Genomic DNA, 12,591 nt, shown 5'->3' on the forward strand with positions numbered 1-12,591 from the left:
TTCTGATCACATGTTAAGGTTAACGACATCGAGTGCAGTGTTCGATTCTAGTCTTGTTATGTTTCAATCTAATTTTCTTAGAACAAGGGTATCCCCTGACATGTTGTATCGAGTACAGTGATCGGTTCTACTTGTTTAGTTATCTGAACACATCAATCAATGTTCTGATCACATGTTAAGGTTAACGACATCGAGTGCAGTGTTCGATTCTAGTCTTGTTATGTTTCAATCTGATCTTCTTAGAACAAAGGTATCCCCTAACATGTTGTATTAAGTACAGCGTTCGATTCTACTTATGTAGTGTTCTGAACACACCAAACACTGTTTTAATCACATGTTGAAGTTAACGACATCGAGTACAGTGTTCGAATCAAGGCTTGTTATGTTGCAATCTGATCTTCTTAGAATAAGGGTATCCCCTGACATGTTGTATCGACTACAGTGTTCGATTCTAGTCTTGATCACTTATTTTGTGTTCTGAACACATCAGTCAATCTTCTGATCACATGTTGTATCGAGTACAGCGTTTGAATCTACTCTTCCTATGTTTCGCAAGTCTAAACATGTACAATAATGTTATCGCTGCACACGGTTGCCTTCGCGATGCAGGTTTAAACTTGTTCGATATAAAGCTATGCCTTGACATAAGAGGCGGAGGAGGAGGAGGTAGAGAAGGAGGAGGAGGAGAATAAGGTCTTAACAGCCTATGTATAGTCGTCATTGTTTAAAGATGACACCTGTCAAAAGAATTTTTCAAATTATCCACCACCACATTTCAGCTAAAGAGGGTAGCAGGGTGCTCTGTTGATTAAGCACATAGAATTTCAATTTGCTCCATACCGCATGCATAACAGCAACCGTTATCTTGCGCAGTAGCCTCTAAACTAGCTTTCTTCATAAGAGTAGCCGCCATCTTGTGCGAGGACCCCCTAGGCTGTCTCATAAGGAGCTATGTATAGTCACCATTTTGTGTCCGCCATCTTGCGTAAGCATCCCTAGGACGTCTCAAGCCATCTTGTGCCTCATAAGAGCAGCCACCATCTTGTAAAATTAGATAGCTGCCAATGCCAAAGGGCTTAAGTAGGAATCGAACCGTTGATCCCATCATTAGACTATGTTTTTCTTGTTCCTCATACTGCGAACCTACGTATTAGGCAGAACAATTTTGTCCGTTTTGCTCTACGGTGCACCGTCTTCGAGATATTTAACATTTTGCATTTAAGCCCTAAATTTAATGAATCGAACTAGCACGACACGTTAGCCTCTAAGCTACGAGCGGCAGCCATCTAGCGCAATCAACCTAAAAGCTTCTCATAAGGAGTTGTGTATAGCCACCATCTTGCGTCCGCCATCTTGCGCAAGCATCCGTAGGGGCGTCTCTAGCCATCTTGTGCAAGGACCCTTAAGCCGCCTCACAAGAGCAACCACCATCTTGCGCAAGCATCCCCTGGGTGTCTCATAACGAGCCTTGTATGTCCGCCATCTTGCGCAAGCATCCCAAGGGCGTCTCATAAGAACATATGTATAGTGATCATCTTGCATAAGCACCTTTAAGGAGTCAATTTGAGTCAAGGAGTGCAATTAGCGTCGAGAGATGGCTGCTGTAGAATGTTTCTTTTTAAATTATCCGCCACCATATTTCAACTAAAGAGAGTAGCACTGAGGTTTGCGATGTAAGATTGCGGATGACAGCTGACAAAAAGCGCGTGAGTATGTTTACTAAACAAGAGCACGTGGAATTTTTCAATTTGCCGCCACCACATTTCAAAGGTATCTAGCAAAAGATGGCAGCACGGTGCTCTCTTGATTAAAGATGGCGGATGACAGCTAACAGAACTTTTCAAATTGCCCGCTACTACAGAGAGCAGCACGGTGCTCTGTGGATTAAAGATGGCGGATGAAAGCTGACGAAATTAGCCACATGATAGCAGCACAGTGCTCTATTGATTAAAGATGGCGGATGACAGCTGTCAAAAAAGCACGTGGCTTTGTTTCCAAACAAGAGCACGTGGAAATTGTCGCCACCACATTTCAAAGGTATTTAGCTAAAGAGTACAGCACTGAGGTTTGTGATGCAACATGGCTGATGACAGCTGTCAAAAAGCACGTGAGTTTGTTTCCAAACAAGAGCGCATGGAATTTGCCACCGGCACAAAGAGGGCAGCACGGTGCTCTCTGGATTAAAGATGGCGGTTGACAGCTGTCAGAAAAGCACATGGGTTAGTTTCCAAACAAGAGCGTGTAGAATTCACCACCACCACATTTCAAACTAAATAGCTAAAGAGGGCAGCACGGTGCTCTCTGGATTAAAGATGGCGGATGATAGCTGTCAAAAAAAGCGCATAGGTTTGTTTCCAAACAAGAGCATAAAGAATTTTTCAAATTGCCCCCACTACATTTCAAAGGTATCTAGCTAAAGAGTGCAGCACTGAGGTTTGCGATGCAAGATGGCGGATGACAGCTGTGACGTACCACATTTCAAAGGTAAGTAGCTAAATAGGGCAGCACGGTGCTCTCTGGATTAAAGATGGCGGATGACAGCTGTCAAAAAAGCACGTGGCTTTGTTTCCAAACAAGAGCATAAAGAATTTCTCAAATTGCCGCCACTACATTTCAAAGGTATCTAGCTAAAGAGTGCAGCACTGAGGTTTGCGATACAAGATGGCGGATGACAGCTGTGACGTACCACATTTCAAAGGTAAGTAGCTAAAGAGGGCAGCACTGTGCTCTATGGATTAAAGATGGCGGATGCCAGCTGCACGTGGATTTGTTTATCTCGCGCTAGTGAGGTTAAGTTGGTAGCACTAAGGTTTAGGTTCGTCAAGATGGCAGCGCTGCGGATGACAGGTGTCGAATTTGCAGCTACTGCGATAAAGAGGGCAGCACGGTGCTCTGTAGTTTAAAGATGGCGGATGACAGCTGTCAAAAAGCACGTGGATTTGTTTATCTCGCGCTAGTGAGGTTAAGTTTGTACCACTAAGGTTTAGCTCCGTCAAGATGGCAGTACTGAGGTTAGCGATACGTTGTTGTCTGTCAAAAAGCGCGTGGCTGTCAAAAAGCACGTGGATTTGTTTATCTCACGCTAGTTAGGTTAAGTTGGTACTACTGAGGTTTAGGCCTGTCAAGATGGCAGTACTGAGGTTAGCGATGCGTTATTGTCTGTCAAAAAGCACGTGGCTGTCAAAAAACACGTGGCTTTGTTTACCTCGCGCTAGTTAGGTTAAGTTTCTACCAGTGAGGTTTAGGCCCGTCAAGATGGCAGCAGTGAGGTTAGCGATGCGTTGTGTCGATGACAGCTGTCAAAAAGCACGTGGCTTTGTTTACTAATTCATATTTCCCGCGGGAGGCGGAGGAGGCCTCTGGGAAGGCCCCTCGGGAGGTGGAGGCGGAGGAGGCCTCTGGGAGGGCCTCCCGTGAGGCGGAGGCGGAGGGACCCCTGGGAGCCCTGAGGCGGAGGCGGCGGCCGAACCCGCTTATTATACTACTGCGGCCATCTTGCACAAGCGCCCCTAGGCCGTCGCATAAGATGCTATGTATAGCCACCATCTTGCGCAAGCGCCCCTAGACCGTCTTTTAAGAGGCTATGTATAGCCGCCATCTTGCGTAAGCGCCCTTATGCCGTCTTATTAGAGGCTATGTATAGCCGCCATCTTTCACAAGCGCCCCTAGGCCGTCTTATAAGAGCGTACTTATAGCCTCCATCTTTCGCAAGCGCCCGTAGGCCGTCTCATAAGATGCTATGTATAGCCACCATCTTGCGCAAGCGCCCCTAGACCGTCTTTTAAGAGGCTAGGTATAGCCGCCATCTTGCGCAAGCGCCCTTATGCCGTCTCATTAGAGGCTATGTAGAGCCGCCATCTTTCGCAAGCGCCCCTAGGCCGTCTCATAAGAGCGTACTTATAGCCTCCAACTTTCGCAAGCGCCCGTAGGCCGTCTTTCTATAGCCGCCATCTTGCGCTGCCCTTAAGCCGTCTCGTAAGAGCCTATGTATAGACGCCATTTTGAGCAAGCACCCCTAAACCGTCTTAAAAGAAGCTGTGTATAACCACCATCTTTTGCAATTGGCGTCGGGAAGGGAATCTTGTCGTAACACTTAGGCTAGTTCCTTCAAAACCGGGCGAGTTGGCCGTGCGCGTAGAGGCGCGCGGCTGTGATCTTGAATCGGGGAGATAGTAGGTTCGAATCCCACTATCGGCAGCCCTGAAAATGGTTTTCCGTGGTTTCCCATTTTCACACCAGGCAAATGCTGGGGCTCTACCTTAATTAAGGCCACGGCCGCCTCCTTCCAACTCCTAGGCCATTCCTATCCCATCGTCACCATAAGACCTATCTGTGTCGGTGCGACGTAAAGCCCCTAGCAAAAAAAATGGTCCTTCAAGATGGCGGATGTGACGTTAGGCTCGCTCTCTTAGGTATCGGGAAGGGCAACTAGCCGTTAAAGTAAAGTTAGGCCCCTCAAGAAAGCGACTGTGAGGTTAGACTCGCTCTCTTATGCAAAATCCGCAAATCAACATTGCACGCCGACTATACGAGGGGTGTATAACCTTGGGTCAATGACCTCTAGTAGTGTAGCGAGGGCAGACCTCCCGTGGCTGTGGGAACCCCACTGCTCCTCTGCTCCGGTGCCCCTGTGACCAAAGGCCAGTACGCTACAAACTTGAGACGGACATTCCTAGAGGTGGGGTTGGGTAGGGGATCATGACATGTAAAAATACTCGAAAACGATCAATACTGGTGATAAATGCAGTGTGCTCTGGATCGCAGAGATGATTAGTGACACTCCGGATGCTGTTAATTTTGAATTTCAACCCCATAGGCATGGAGGCGGTAAGTGGTGAAGAAAGTTCAAAATGACGTAGATTATGGATGTATGTGTGTAGGTACAAGCAAAGCTCTCACGCAAATTTGATACACATGTGACTTACCAGTCACGTACCTTGCTGCCGTCGGCAGCTATGAACATGGTATTTCGTGGTTTCCCATTTTCATAGATGCTGAGACTGTTCCTTAATGAATGCTATGGTTGCTTTCTCCTCATCCCTAGCTTTCCCTATCACATCGTCACCTTAAAGCAAATCGCAGAAAACGTATGACTTACTGTCTGGAAAAGGCGTGTATGATAAAAAGGCGTGTATGATAAAAAGGCGTGTATGATAAAAAGGCGTGTATGATATCCCTAGCATCACCACGGGAGAGGGTGACATGTAAAAATAATGGAAAACGAACAATGTTAGACTAGAATCCACTGTTCTTGGAATCGCTGAGATGATTTTTAAAATTCTGGATGACTTTTAAATACACATTCAGCCTCCTTTGGCATTGGGGCTGAGAGGGTTAAAACGAAGAATGCCCAGTCTTACTTGATTCGCTGTTCCTAGGCAGATTGGTGACAGTCCAAGAAACAGTTGTAAGTGTGTACATATCGATGGCACGGCACGTAAATACACATGCCACTTATTTGTTTCAAAAGATCAGCTGATTCCCACAAAACTCAGGCAGCAAGAACGACCAAGTTTACTTGACGCGAAACGAATCTAAAAATAAAACTTGAAATTATAAAGCTTAAGAATTAGTACAAGAGTTCAAATAGTTTGTAAAATATCAAAGTAATCCACATAAAGTTTAATAGTTTAATATGATACTTGGGCACTGGTCGGGCCTCTACAATGTCAACATTGCGTACAATGCTTTCCTTCTTCGATCACGACCTCGCTCCGGTAATATTCAGTCGACATGGTAGAATACTAGATAACATTTTGCTGTGCCTGTGGCACATTTAACTGTATCCATTTCCCTTCAGGTATTTGTTCAAGTGGCCAGTGCCTCTAAAAGCGTCCCGTGTAAATCGACTATTAGGAGGGCTGTTTGTTAATTTGTGGTGTTATTGTTTGTTGCAGACACGGTACGAAGAGTATGGGGCATCCCGTGGGTCACTGGCGGAACAGGTGAACATGAGGGAGTTGCAGCTGAAAGAAACCAGCGGAGTGCTGTGAGAATTAGAGGGAAGTCTTAATGAAAGGGAGAATAACCTGAGGATGTGCGAAGAAGTACTGAAAGAAAGCTAAATGGTGATAGAACAACGGGAGGAGGCGTTGGACAAGAAAGCCGAGGAAATGGGGAGGGCACGTAAAGAAGGAGGTGAGAAGGAGGTGGAGACGGAATATAAGTTTAGAGAGAAGATTGTTCAGCTGCGAGAGCTGGCATGTCAGAGGAGGGAGTACCTTTCTTGGCAAAGGGAGCTGAAATCTGACACTCAAATTCCGGACATTTCAGTCAATTATATTTATTGTTTATTTTATTTTATGGTAAAAAATATCTCATTTATATTTAATGATATTGCAAATGACGCTCAGGAGAGGGTGTCGGTGACTGCTCTCCCAGTACAATCCAGGTCAGGTGATTCTTGATGGGACTCTAAATTATTGCTTGCAATATATTTACACATCTTTATATTAGAATGTGACCTTTTACTGTCCTTTGCTATATTGTGACTCATTTCCCTTCATTTTCTTCCCCTTTTAGTCATTTTGTTACACACATTTCATATGTAAGATACTATTATATCTTTTTTGCCTGCTTGTAAATGTTATTTACTCCCTCCTCTTCACTCTTCCTTAAAATAAATCTTCATGTTGGAGGAATTGTGAATACCTTTGTATGTACCATCCATGACTTTGACTTAATGTGCGTTATTATTGAATGATTTACTTATTACGAATGGTCCATCGATTAAATGCAGAAATTATGAAAATAGTTTCGCCGATACATTGGAAACTGTCGGTTTCCTGATTAATACAATGTCACCTTCCTTCAACGTAGGGTGGAATCTCTTATGTTGTACTCTCCTCAGTCTTCTCTGAGACTGTCGGTACATCCTGTCTCTGACCAGCTGATTGCTCTGATCTTGGCTTAGTCTCTGCTCATTATCCTGTTTGATTACTGCGTCCCATGGTCTTGTTGGGTACATGTTGTGATGTACAATACTTGGTACCTGTCTCGCTGATTCATGTGTGGTATAATTAATGCTGTTTTCGATTTTCTCATATTACATCTATACATTTCCAATGGCAATCTGAGCAATATGCGGCAGAATTTCGCTATGTCCTTCATGCATCTTTCCACAGGATTAGCAGCTGGATGTCTTACGGAACACAGGGTGTGCTTAATTCCTAGTTCTGTCATTGCTTCTTGAAACTGCGTTGTCGTGAAGTGAGTTCCTCTATCTGATAATATCTTTCTTGGTCTTCCCATTCTTGGCAATACATACAATAAACGCTGTAGCACCTGTTCTGAATTGGCTCGTTTGAATTGGTTGGAGTGATACATATTTTGAAAATATATCCATGACCACGACTATAAATCTATGTCCCCTTTTGGCTGTTGGTTACTTCCCAAATATGTCTATGGTATAGATTTCTTTCGCTCTGTGTGGTAGTATTGCCTTTGGCTCGTGCCTCACCAAAACAGTTCCCATGTTTTACCTCCTGGCAAACATCACAGGTTCTCACTACGTTTTTCACTGATCTTATTCCTCTCCAAGTGATTTTTTTCTAATATGAGTTGGGTAACCTGCTCTATATGCCTGTGCTGGCAGGGCCTAGTGTCTAGAGTACACTATGTTTTCTGGTATAGGCTAGAGCAATTTTGTCACTTTCATAAATCTGTCTCTGTCTTACCCTTGGCTTTGACAATATGAAAGTGACTGAGGTATGAGCGATGCTAGTAATGCCAATCCTTATGCAGCCAGTCCCTGCTATGAATGGTGTGAATATGGTGGTCATAGGGTCAGTTAGTGTATGCATTTCAATGGGCTTGGCAGACTGATATGTAATAGCAACTCTGGCTCGGTGAGGAAAGCAACAGGAAACTACCTCACTCCTCATTTCCCTAGTACGCCTCTTCAGTGATGCCTAGGCATTCTATGACAGCTGATGGTAGAGATGTTGAGGATCCCACCAGCGGAATCGCTGACGGACTGAACATACATACAACCTTCTCTATACCCCCTTGTCCAGTTATTCTATGTACGTGCCAGACCATCTCTCTCTGCAATATAAAAGGTAATACAATTCGCATCATTTCTTTATCTTTCCCCATTGCAGCCATTAACAGTCCTTGTTTGATTGTATACATCTGCGTTATTTTTGTGTTTACGTTATCAACAAGATCGTCGCTTTCTAATTTACCTCTAATTTGCTTCAACTGTTCATCTGCTTGTTGTAAATTTTCCAACTCTTTAAGTTTCTCCAATTGTTCTTCATCCTGCGAGATTAATTCTATCTGATGAATTTCCTCTTCTTTCCCAATAGGATTCCGACTTAGAGCATCTGTCAGTACATTATCCTTTCTATTACAGTGCTCAATTTTTGATCTGGAATTACTGAGTGGATAGCATCCATCTAGTTATCCTTTCACTCGTCATTGGAGCCTTCAAACGGAATACGCGTGCCTTGTGGTCAGATCTTACTATTATGTGATACACATAGATTATCTTCCTCCACTGTTGCAATGCATAAACTATCGCCAGTAACTCCTGTTCCGTGGTCGTATAATTTTCTTCCTGGCTCCTAAGTTTTCGATTAGTAACTGCTAAATACGTCCGTTTCTGGGGATTGTTTTTTCCTCTTGGTATAGACATGTCCCTGTGCCTATATTAGAAGCATCAGATTGAATTATAAATTCCTTTCCGTAATCTGGATAACCCAATTTTATACTTTTAGCCATTAACGTCTTCATTTCTTGAAATGCTTTCTCCGCTCTTTCGTCCCATTTCCATCTGTTGTTCGATTTCAGTAAATCTTGTAACGGTTGCTGCCGTTTGGGTATAGTCCCTACAATGGCCTGTGAAGAGTGAAGTCATTCCAAGGAATTGTCTGACTTGTTTGATTCGTATCGGACGAGGAAATTCGCATATTGCCTTAATTTTCACAGGATTCGGTCGTACTCCTTCACCATCGATCATGAGTCCAAAGAATAATACTTCTTCCTGACAAAATTTCGACTTTTCCAAGTTTATCTTAAATCCAGTTTCCTGCAGGTTTTCTAGTGACTTTGTCAGTTTATCGCAATGGTCTTGAAATGTTTTGGCTGCTAAAACCAGGTCATCCACGTAATAGATCAGGACATCCTTTACTTCTGGCATAGATTCCTGTCCAAAGCTCTTATTAGGACTGCACAACTATTCTATAGTCCTAACGGAAGACTACAATAAGCATATGTTTGGTTATTAAAACTAAATCCGGTCAGTAATCTCGATTTTCCTCGAGGATGATACGCCGAGGTGAAATCCATGGTGGTAAAGTATTTCATGTCTTTGAATTTCCTAATAATGTCCTTGATTTTCGGTACTTGGTTGTATTCGGGTATTAATTTTTCATATAACTGCCTTGCATCCTAACATATTCTATGTTCCCGTTGCTTTTCATCACCATGACCAAGGGATTTAAATATGGAGTGGAAGTTTTAACTATTATACCGTTGTCTTCCATCTCCTTTATCAATTTCTTGACTTCTGTAAAAAGCTTCTCTGGTGTGCCATATAGTTCACCCCTGTATGGTGTCCAGTCATTTACCAACAATTTGTATCTGAAATTTGGAATCTGTCCGGGTTTATTTTTGGATACCTCAGAATATTTCTGCAAAATCTCATTTAATCTTGACTTCCCACTGGCAATATTTTAGCACTGGCAAAATCCTCTCCCATATTCGGTACCTCAATTTCTTCTTCAATAGCCATAACCTTCTCGATGCTATTCAGTACTCTTCCTTTATCATGTTCATCTCTTATTTTCCCATCTCGTATTCATGATATTCTCTCATTGGAGCATCTAATTATTCCTCTTTTACTTCCATGCCATCAGCTATATAGATATTTTCATTTATTTTGATCCTATCTCGGATATGGTCTGCATCCTCACCAGATATAGGGAATCGTAGTTCCTGCTTTACCATGTCGATTGTCATACCCGTCACCATCATAAAATCTATCTCCAGTATAATGTTATACTTAATTTTATTCATAACGATGAATGGGGGTTCGAAATTCATCTTCCCCGTACTGATGTCCGAATATGTTTGAATTTTGCATTCCACCGTTTTATCCGGTATTATTCCACGTATTTTAACCTTTGATACGGGTATCGTCCAGAATCTTTCCTTCCCATCTATCTCTTGAAAGAGCTCCTTTGATATCACACTAATACTGGCACCTGAATCTATGAGACAGTGTACCCTCATATTACCGATCTGTGCTACTATAATGGGTAAATTATATTAATTATTCCTGGGATTCACTGATACCTCTTTTAATAAGTCCTCTGAATCTATCTCCCACGAATCAATTTGTGCAATTAAGTAACTTAGAATTTTGTTGTCCCCTGCGTCTTCGACATTTTCTATCTCCCCATCTATGCGGAAATTGGCGGGTTTTTTACTTATAATCGTATCCTCTTCCCTTCCGCATTAAAAATCCTTAGCATTTGGGTCGAGTCTTTGCTCTTCTTGTTTCCTACGTTTGTACATCTGTAGCTCAAGACTTTCAGCCCCTTCTACATCTCCATTGACGTCCTTATCTCGGATCGCTCTCTCCCACTTATCTTTACAATTTCTGGCTTCTTTTAATTCTTGGATGTATCTCCGATTATAACATTCTCAATCTTGATTGTCTCGACTATTCCTTCTTCCATATTCCATTCTTCTTCCAGCATTATACCTTCCTCTTCTTTCTCTGAAATGGTTCCTATATTGCGTGTATGGTCTATATTTTCTATTTCCTGTATATCTTTCACGATTATAGGAATTCCTTTCCTCTTCATTCCTTCTGTCCTCCCGACTATCCCATTATCGTTTCCTACTGGTTTTCCTTTGTTCATCAGACATGTCTCTGTCTACATCTTCTTGAATTACCATATTGATAGTTTCCTCACCATTTACGTTTCTAATTATCCTACTGGTGTGCGGCACAGTAGTCCTATCTAACTAAGAGTGTCCTCTATCACACTGCAGTCTCTACATTTGCAGCAGGTAGCAATTTTTGGACTTCTGGTGGGAACTGTCTCTGAATGGTTTTGATGGCCTCTAACTCACTGGGTGGTGAATAGAGATCCTGGAAGCGATGAAATTAATATGCAAAATAATCGCTGAATCTGGTTTGTCCAGTTGATGCATACTTTCTTGAATAGAGCTCTAACCTGAGGTTTCGTTGCACCTCTGAGTTACAGAATCTTCGTAAGAAAGCTGTTTTAAAATCGTTGTAATCATGGAATGTGTACTTGAATGCCTGGAAGCATAGACTTGGATTCGAGTCTAGATGCCTCTCTATGATCTTTAGCATTTTCTCTCCGGGTATGTTATTGTCTTTGAAGTAATCCTCCATCTCCCTGAGGAATCGTTTGGGTGAGATGCTGGGTAAGTATTCCGGCCTAACATCGTACGTTTTAGTGATATTAATGACAGCAGAACTCCCATTATTACCATTTTCTACGTTTATCTTCCCATTACTATGGTTAGAATGTGTTATCACCGTAGGCGTACTTCTCTATCGTTTATTTGCAGCTCTGTAGCTTTATGTCTCTCACTGCAGCACTACATAGCTGTTTTTGTCGCCTGAGTTTCCTCACGGATTTCTTGAATCTGTTTTTGAATCTGCTGGATCCCTTCCTAGGTTTTATCCATTCTCTGGCTAGCCACTTTTTTCCTTCGCTTTATCTCTTCCTCCATTATGCTTAGCTTGTCACTGATTTGATCCTTAGCTACTATGAACTTTACTTCTATATCTCTATACACCATCTGAATTCCATCATTTACCTTATTGATCTTCTCATATTGTTTCCATTTTTCTTGTGAATCGACATTTAACCTTACCATGCTCTCGGTTAACGTTTTTATATCGTCCTCTTTCAAATGTTGGAGGTAGTTCTTACTCTCTGACAACTCTCCTCTGATCTTATTTACTTATTCCTGAATCTCTTTCTTTTTTACTCCATTATCCCACTCATTTCTTCTTTCCATTCGTACATGTCGCTCGTGATTTCGACCACTTCGGATACTATTTTTCCAATCTCGTCCTTCATCTCTTCATGCCTCTTATTCATTTCTTCTCTCTGTTCTCGTTGAGCTCTCTTCATCTCCTCCTTCATCTCTTCATGCTTCCTGTTAATTTCTTCTATCAGTTCCTTCTGCTTCCCTTCTTGTTCCCTCATCTCTTCCTGCCTTTTCTTTCTTGCTTCTTCATCACGCTTTCTGATCTCTTCCATCATTTCCTGTTGTTTAGCATCTCGCTTTCTATTCATTTCTTCTATCATCTGTTTCGACCTCTCAAATAATCCACATTGCTCTTCCCTCGTCTTTGGCATCTCTTCTCTGTTGATCTTTATCGCTTTTCCGCTCTTGTCCACTTCTCTTCTTGTCCTCTCTGGTATTCTTCAAATTGCGTTTTCATGTGGTTCAATGTCGTCATGTGATATTTGTTAAATATTCTCTATGGGCCTATTAGTACTCTAATTTTTGTAAAATTGCTCTATGTGCAATATTTCACTCTACAATATTCTTATAACTATACTTCGTAAATATACGAATGTTTTCTGGAAGTTG

The sequence above is a fragment of the Anabrus simplex genome, chromosome X, assembly GCF_040414725.1.
Source record: "Anabrus simplex isolate iqAnaSimp1 chromosome X, ASM4041472v1, whole genome shotgun sequence".
Taxonomy (NCBI): domain Eukaryota; kingdom Metazoa; phylum Arthropoda; class Insecta; order Orthoptera; family Tettigoniidae; genus Anabrus; species Anabrus simplex.